Consider the following 8,946-nt stretch of genomic DNA (forward strand, 5'->3'; position numbering starts at 1 on the left):
GGTAACGTCTCGAGAGGCGGGGAAGACTCGAAAATAACGCGCCCATAAATCCGTGGCGGATGGGGGGGTGGGAGCTCTTAAATCCGCAAAGGCGCCGAGAAACCGTGTAAAACGGTTCGGGCCGTTCGAATGCTGCCCCCAGACCGCCCACCCCTCCGTAAAACTGTATTAATTGTGGCGTCGTAAATAGTTTCGTTAAATTAATTTTCAACGGCAAAATTTGGACGCGACAGAGCAAAGCATGCGATCGCGGTATTCGTATTTTTAAAATGCCTATATACGATTTCCTTTTTTTGACGTGAAAACCATAACAGGATAAATAACTACTGACTCTTACTCTTTTCTTTATAAGGCTTTTTTCTACTCTGATTGATGAGTTTATTTTTTCTACGACCGTCACGAAAAAATCACAATTTAACAAATTAAAAATAATAACAGTATATCGAACTACTAAATTTCGTACCATTCAAACAAAATATTTACTAGTTACCATTAAACCTATTCGTTTATCGTTCCGATCGGTTCTGCTATTGTTGTCTCTTTTTTACTGTGTCCGTTAGACAGAGTGTATTATTGGATGTATCATATAAACAAAGGAATAAACACAATTTTAAAACGTTATGTTGTTTATTTAACTTTTACAATTGATTATTAAGTAGTTTATTTAAAGAAAAGGACTGTAATTGTAAGATAGAGTAGATTAAGTTGGATTAAGAGTATCAAAATTTTTAAGATCGTATTATCAAGAAAAAGCAGATCCTAACCTTCAATTTTGTTTTGTTTACCCATGAGACAAGGGTATTTGAAGATTTTAATATCAAAACTGTAAAAACCACTAAAGTTCATGCGAACGGTATGTAAAATTTCTGGGAAACTTAAATTATAAATGTCACTATGCTTACCGACTACCCCACTAGATTTTAATTGTAGCTTATAGCACGCGATATTTCAATTGTCTGATATATTGCATAACATTTTTTTGTGTTTTTATGTACATTTTTGCAAAATAACACCAATACATTGACTGACATGACCGTCAGAATTCACAAGCCACTTCGGATATTTCCGGGATTTTACCGCACGAGTTTGGGAACAATCGGATGTTTTCGGAAATTTTACCCCACGGTTTAAATTTTGACGTTTGTTAATTCTGACGATCATGTCAATGAGTGTATTCGTGTTGTTTTACAAAAATGTACTCAAAAACTAATGCACAGAAAAAAGTTATGCAATATATCAGGCAATTTAAATACACGTGCTATACGCTACAATTAAAATCTAGTCGACTAGTCGGTAAGTAAAAAGACATTCATAATTTATAATTTAAGTTTCCCACAGAAATTTTACGTACCGTTCTTAGGAACTTTAGTGCCAAGACCAATTGTACCATTTTCAAATATCCATGTCTCATCAGTACAAGCAAAACAAAATTGAAGGTTGGGACCTGTTTTTTCTTGCTTATAAGATCTTAAAAATTTAATCCTCTTAAAAGCTGTATCCTTGGATAGTTTTTCTTTTAATTACGGCTTTTTTCTTTAAATAAACTACTTAATAATCAATTGTAAAAGTTAAATAAACGGCATAAGGTTTTAAAATTGTGTTTATTTCATTGTTTATATGACATATGCAATAATACATATCTCTCTGTCTAACGTACACAGTTAAACAGGGACAACAATAGCAGAACCGATCGGAACGATAAACGAATAGGTTTAATAAACCCGATGTAGATGTGACTAGTTCGTTATGCAAAAATCGGAGAAGCAGAGACGACACCCCCCCTACACTACTCCCTTCTCTAAAATGCCCAATTATACACCGATCTAGCGTGCGAAAACTGTCATTTTACAACGTCAGGTTCGTTTCCCACGGATCCGAACCACTTCGGATATTTACTAAATATTTCCCACGGCTCGAAATTTGACATTTGGCAATTCTGCCTGTCATGTCAGTGAATTTGTTCGTGTTGTTTTGTAAAAATGTACCCAAAAACCAATGGTCGTAGAAGAAGTATAGTACGCAACATATTTGGTACACTTATATATTTCTGCAGGTATTTAACTTTAAAACTGGTCCTAATTTCCTGCTATCTCAATTTTTTTTATTCAGATTTGAATTTAAGAATATACGGGATGCAACGATGCGAGTTGTAGAATGCAACAACAGTGTTGTCAACTGGAATCACAACGGAGCATGTTCGTTTTTGTAATCGGGACATTATCTCTCGGCGCATGGGATTAGGCTGTAACACTAGCCTTTTTTTTAGTTTTTAAACCCTTTAGTTTTCAGATGAATTTACGTTTTGATGTTTATTTGTTCGCAGCTTAATGCGAGACGTTTGCTTTGAAACAGTGTGTCTAAAAAAAAAGATACATTCAAAAAAGGTCATATTCTAATGTTATTCCAGTTGACAAGACCTCGGTCTCTGTTGCATTCTAGGGGGCAGTCCGAAATTCCGAAAAAAAAAACTTGGAAATAGATTCGTTACTGAGAAATCAATTTACAATTAAAAAATATGTATATCACAATTAAACGAGCGGTACATCTTTAAAATTGGATGCCAGGATTGAGGGGCCCCTTTTTTGTCGGTGAGTGTATAAAATTCAGCATTATATTAATTTTTCTGTTCCCTAAAACCAATTTTTGGACTATCCTCTTACATTTTAGGATCCACTCAAATGCAGTTTTTTAAATAAATTCTTGAAATTACTAGACTTGCAATAATAGTAGTTTTAAAAAAAGTGCAAATAAATTGTAAGTAATCTCAAAGCAAGGTTATTAAGCACTGTTTAAAGAACTTGTTATATATTACTTATTAAATTAAAAAAATAAATAAATGTTTTCAAAAATATTGAACAACAAGTTTGGTAAACGCAATTTTAATTACCGAATTTGATTTGGTGCGAGTGGAGAGGTTAAACGACTGAAGAAGTTTATCAACGTGCTTTATATTGTACTTTTTCTGGTGAAGCGACCGCCAAAATTAGCAAAGTCAAAAAAATGGCCGATAACTTCCACACCCGTGGCTAAAGTACGTAGCTCATTCTTAATGAAGCAGATATCTTAAAGGGACGCTTTTCGCATGTTTGATTAATGTAGCAAGGAGCAGAAAAAAAGTATTTACACTATCCATAGTCATCTTTGATGTTTTCAACATTTTTCGTTGTAGTAAACTTGTAAAAACAAACGTCTTTCACGCACATTTTCTCAATTGGAATATGGAAATTGAATCGTCTCTACGGGACCATTATAATGTTTTTTCTTGGGAAATCCTGTTTTAATTGTTTAGTATACTTACACAACCTACCCACTATAAAAATGAAAAATAAGTAACTATTTATATAAAAAAAATTCCAGCTAGGCCAGTCATCCTGTAACATATTTGATTTTATAAGTTAAAATAATGGTTTTTTGTACAACCCCCCCGTATCACCGTCAAATTTCTTCTTTCACGGGTGTTCTAGAGAAATCGCCACGCAGGCACGTAAACTCTCTTGTTTTAAAGGGTTATTAACTAATATCAGGCAACGGATAACGACAATTTGGACGATTTATGGATATAAACGCGAAGTCTTTAGTGTAAACGTATTCGTTAAGGAACATTAGGAAAGAAAATTTTCATTATTTCTAATGGACGCGGCTTTGCAACTTTGGCCGGGTTCGATTGCCGCTAAAGAATAGAACAACCATTTTGCTCATGAAAAAATCGCGCTTCTTTCGTTTATTCTATTTTGAAATTAAAAAAAAAATTGTAGAGTACTGAGAAAAGACGAACTCGTTCTTTGACGCGTTTTCATTTTTACAAGACGACATGATCAAATTTTGAAAACAACGTATCCTTTCGATACGACCGTCATCTAGATTTTGGATAAGATGTATAAAACGCTGGAAAAATAATGGTATCTGTCCCAAAACGACACAATTTAACTGTATCAAATTAAAATTAATTATTATGCCACATCTTGAAATATTTATGTACTGTATTCTTGTATAGTTTGTTGCAAGTTTGGATTGTTAAAAATTATTACCAGATTGAAAGTCCCAAGCAATTTAAATTGAAATAAGGATCGTATAAGGTAACTGCTGACGTGCGTCTTGGACACTAATTCAATTTCGATGTTATCAGATAATGCAAAAAACATTCCTCAAATCTATTGCCCGTTCAAACCTTATATGTGGAGAACAATAGAACTCGAACCTTATATGACTGTATAGGTCTGCTATAGACTGTTTTGACTGATATCGGTTTGATAAAATAGCGGTAGCGGCTGCATTTGTCGAAATGTCAACCAAATCATGATTTTTTAGTATTTTATATGTGTATAAAAGCAAAAATCAAAATTATATCGACTTTATCAATTTTGGTATATTTTGATAAGAATGAAAATTTTAAACAGAAATTGTTAAATATAATGCTGGAGTTGTTCTTAGGTGGAGGTTGTAATCGTAAAATTCTATAAATTTTTAATTTTACTCCATCACAGTGTAGATAGATCTTTATCAAAAATCTAAAATACATACTAGTATTATATGAATTAAATATTTCATCTAAAATATTTACATATCTTAGTGATATTTTGAAATAATTAAGAAAGGGCAACAAAAGTACTGACATCGATCTCTTAATTTTGAAGTTTATGTTTATTTTATTATTAATTGCTAAGAGCTTAATTAGTAGTAGGTATATTTTCAATTTTAATTTGATTTTTAATTCGGACTAAGTTATTAAATTTAAATTGCCCAACAAAATGCAATAGTATAAATAGACATAAATACATAAAAACACATCCACTGCTTCACATAAACATGAAAATTTTAACACAAGATAATAAGTATCAAAAATTGGCAATCAAAGAAATGATTCGTTTTAAATATGAAATAAATACTCTAAATGATCGAAAATATATTAATAATTTAAGTCCGTTATACCACAATTTAGTAACCTAATAAATTAAAAATCAAATCCACTTTCGTATAATAATAGTGTCATAAATTTGCAACCAATAATAAGCATATATGATAAAAGTATATACGATAGTTTACTAAAAAAATGCAATTTTTACATTTTTAATTATATGAGAACATAGCTTAGGGAGGAGTTAAAAAAAAATTAGGTAGATAATCAATATTTTAATTATTATTACCATTAATTATAATCAGAATTAGCCAAACTTTGTTATAGATGTAATAATAATTTTCATAAAAAACGTCATAGTAAAAAGCGCAAATGGATGGAATATCTATGAAGTTACAATGGTGTTGTTGAAAAATGTGCATTTTGAAAATATCGCGTTTTTGCTATAGAAAATTTTATCAAAACATTTTCAATGCACACTTTTACCAAGACTTTTTATAGTATTAATTAAAAATTAATAGTTCAATGGTTGCCAATAGAAAACTTAACTTTTTGTATGGTAGAGTATGGCATATTTTTGAATTATTGAAATTAAAATGGCCTTTCCGAAAAATATAGCACACTTGATATTGGAAATCGAAGTTTGGTAAAATAAAAATGTTCATAAGAACGTCATGCTTCAATAAAATGACACCACAAAAAGTCATAACCACAGCTTAACAACACAGAGTTTTTTAAATCATTATTCAGGTTTCCGATATACAGGGTGCGTCACTTTATTATTTTAGAATTTAAATATCCATCATAGTGTGTCCTATTTAAGAACAGTCACTCTTGTGAAATCTTTGTTCGTAGATCGATTTTGATTTTTTTGTTTGGATAGATCTCTGAAAGATCCACTAAAACCTTGTTTTGCTTATTGCTTCAACTTAGTCATGCTCACCTATCACCTATAGAGTGTTTATTTATAGTTCAATTTTAATAATTGTTTTGTATGTGATTTTAAAATATTACAAATTTTAATTATACAAATTTCAAAAATAGTGACAAAAAGACTTTTCAAGGGATAATTATTATCTTCTTAAAACATTAATAAATCTTATTATTCGAAAGGTATAATGTAAACAAAATTAAAATATAAATTAGCGAGTGAATTTGGCAGTCCAATATTCGCTTCTCATGGCAAACTTGCAAAACAAATAGTATACCGACGTCAATCAATTTTGATATTTCTGTTATTTTCGTTATTAGATGAGAATTAAAAATCATTTTAAATATAAAATATACAGCGTTGTAAAGTCTCTTTAGTTCATATCTAATCCTCTCTAGTCATATTAAATTTTACGAGAATCGTTAATGTCTTTTAACATAAAAATAATTAAATAAAAATTAAAATTAAAAATAATTAAATAAAAAAAAAATAATAATTAATAATTTGTTATTATGTAGTACTGAATAAGAATTCGTTGCCACTTTGTTCTTAAAGAAATTCCTAATAGCCCTTCTCGATATTTGACATCAAAAAGTAGTCCCAGTTAACCATGGCTTCAGATTGACGCAATAAGAAACATAAGGGTTTAGTGCGTTTTTAAGAGATATATAAAAATCAAACCGTAATCAAAGATTTTACAACGATATACAGCCTTAAGCGGGACGCAAGCGATATTTCAAACACCCTGTATTAAAACATCATAAAAATTGGGTTTTTTTTTAATCCCTTATAGTACTTCTCTCTTCTCTCGCTTTTGTTAAATCGTCTCATAAGTTGAAACAATATGGAAAACAACATCTTGGTTCATTTTCAGAGACGTATAAATAAACTATTTACAAGGATGTACAGTTCATAAGTGGGACACACTGTATAATCAAAGGACAACAAGTTAGTTCAACCTGGTTATTTGATTTTGTTGCACTTACCGGCACTTAGTCGACGCTCGCAGCCGCCTCCGCCGACCCCCTTCGCAAACAACACCCCCGCCACGTATTAACACAACGCAAAAATAGTCGGTGAAAAAATGTTCGCGACACCGGAAATTATAAAAGAGTCTAGGAAAAAGAGCCGTCGGATTCTGTGAAAAAAGCTGCTGTCCCGTCTCCCGATTGTTTATTCCGATCTCCCGCAAAATAAAACTCGACGCCGGGCGTCACTGGTCGCGCGTACGCACACCGTCGTCGCGTCTCTACTTCGAGCCGGCCAAGAAACGAATGAGTATCGCCTCCGCTTTGCTGCTCTACCGCCGCTTGCGGCAAAGCCACCAGCAAATCCGCCTCCATATCGACCGCACTTATTCCCATCATCCCCGTAGACGACGACTACGACGGCGACGATTCGGTGGTGCGTCGCACGTTGTCGACATGGTAATGGACGTATTGGTCACGGATCACCTGGTCACTGATTCCAAGTGATTTTAACCCTGAAATGTGCGAAATTTCGTTGTAAACATTCAAAAGATTTGTAAAATGATAATACATACTTTTTATAAGGTGACTTTTAAGTTTTATCAAAAAGTATTTATTTATTCATAAAAATCAATGTTGTCCCCTTCAAAGTAATCCCTCCGAGATATAAGACACTTGTACCAATGTTTTTCCCAATCCTCGAAGAACTTCTGGTATTCACTTTCTGGTATAACCTTGAGTTCTTCCTTTTATGAATTTCTTGAGTTTTGGGAACGAAAAAAAGCGGCAAGAGGCCATATCCGGTGAATATTATGGCTGAGGCATTGTGGTTTTGTTTTTGACCAAAAAGTTAGGCACAAACAACAATGATTGAGCAGGTGCATTATCGTGATCCATGAATTGTTTTCCAGACGTTTTCTTCATATTGCTTCTCGCAAACGGCGCATAACTTTAAGGTAATACTCCTTTTAGACCGTACGACCTTGTGGTAAGAACTCTTGATGTACTACGCTACGATAGTTGAAGAAAAGAGTAAGCTTCTATTGGGACGACTGGGCTTTGATGTCGACGTCCTTACCATATACCTATGATTCGTCACCAGTTATTTTTTCTCAAAAGTGTAAGTCATTTAACTAATTACACCTTTAATTTCCAAAGTTTAATATAAGGTATCCCAACAATGGGTCAGGTGATAATTGATGTCTTGGAAACTAAAATTTTACCCTAACCATATGGCTATTAAATAATATAGTGGCCCTTCAAGGGTAAAAATTGATGCACATTCGGCTTTGATATTTTCGAAGAGAATGTTATGATTTTCCACGCATGACTCTACCACCTCTACCACACTGCGCCATTTTCTCTCTAACCAGCGATTTCCGCACACTAAAATGTTTTCACTGAACATTTAATGAGAACTAGGGATATTTTGAGAAAATATGTTGATTTTTTAATGTCGCAATGTCATTAAAAACGAAATTTTAAATCTTGGGCATGAGCAGGTTGATTGGCCTTCTCAAAAATCTGTTCATATTTGCCTCATACATTCCTGTAGTATCGGTATATAGGGCCTCTATATATTTCTTATATTTCGAGTTAAAATACGAAATTTTAAGGTTTGTGGTGTGTTCCTTCTACTATAACGTCGTATCGGAAAACTCCAATAAATTTTATTTCACTTTTCAAAACTTTTATTAATAGATCAAATATGAAAAATTACAAAATAATTGCAATTTTACATCTGTTACTCTGAAATTTCGAAAAAATTAGCAATGATATTCAAATTATTTTTCGTTTTGGTATTAATATATGTACTTTTTGAATTGAATGTATTATTGTATTATCCTAATCATACGAAATAAATCAAATTAGAACTTAGACTTTTCATGATGTATGTTGACAGTTGACGTATTCCCGACAAAATTCCGATTGGAAAAAAATGAACAAAAATCTGGTTAATAAAATTTAATAAAGTTAGAGAAAAAACAGTTCACTTCTTCTCTTGAATATTGAGGGCCATAGTTGATAGTAACTGGTCTTTATTGAGTTATACATTTCCATATTTAGCATGGCTTCCAGAAAGAGAGCATCGCTTCGATTTTTATTCAGATGCAACCAGAGACCTTATTACCACAGAATATATACTTGGGACAAGGCACTCGCTCATTACGTCGTTTGGTTGATTCCCTAAT

General features: G+C 32.5%; 1 protein-coding gene across 4 annotated transcripts in view; it reads right to left on the minus strand.

The window, feature by feature from the left end:
- The window catches only part of LOC132708277 (protein madd-4), a 535,295-nt gene extending 528,256 nt beyond the window's left edge, over nt 1–7,039 (minus strand). For all 4 annotated transcript variants that reach the window (XM_060680501.1, XM_060680499.1, XM_060680500.1 and 1 more), the window contains exon 1: nt 6,773–7,039. The gene's annotated coding sequence lies outside the window, so the exon portion shown is untranslated. The remainder of the gene's footprint in view (nt 1–6,772) is intronic.
- Nucleotides 7,040–8,946: the final 1,907 nt, after the last annotated feature.

Source organism: Cylas formicarius, unplaced genomic scaffold, assembly GCF_029955315.1.
Source record: "Cylas formicarius isolate icCylForm1 unplaced genomic scaffold, icCylForm1.1 PGA_scaffold_10__41_contigs__length_53128322, whole genome shotgun sequence".
Taxonomy (NCBI): Eukaryota; Metazoa; Arthropoda; class Insecta; order Coleoptera; family Brentidae; genus Cylas; species Cylas formicarius.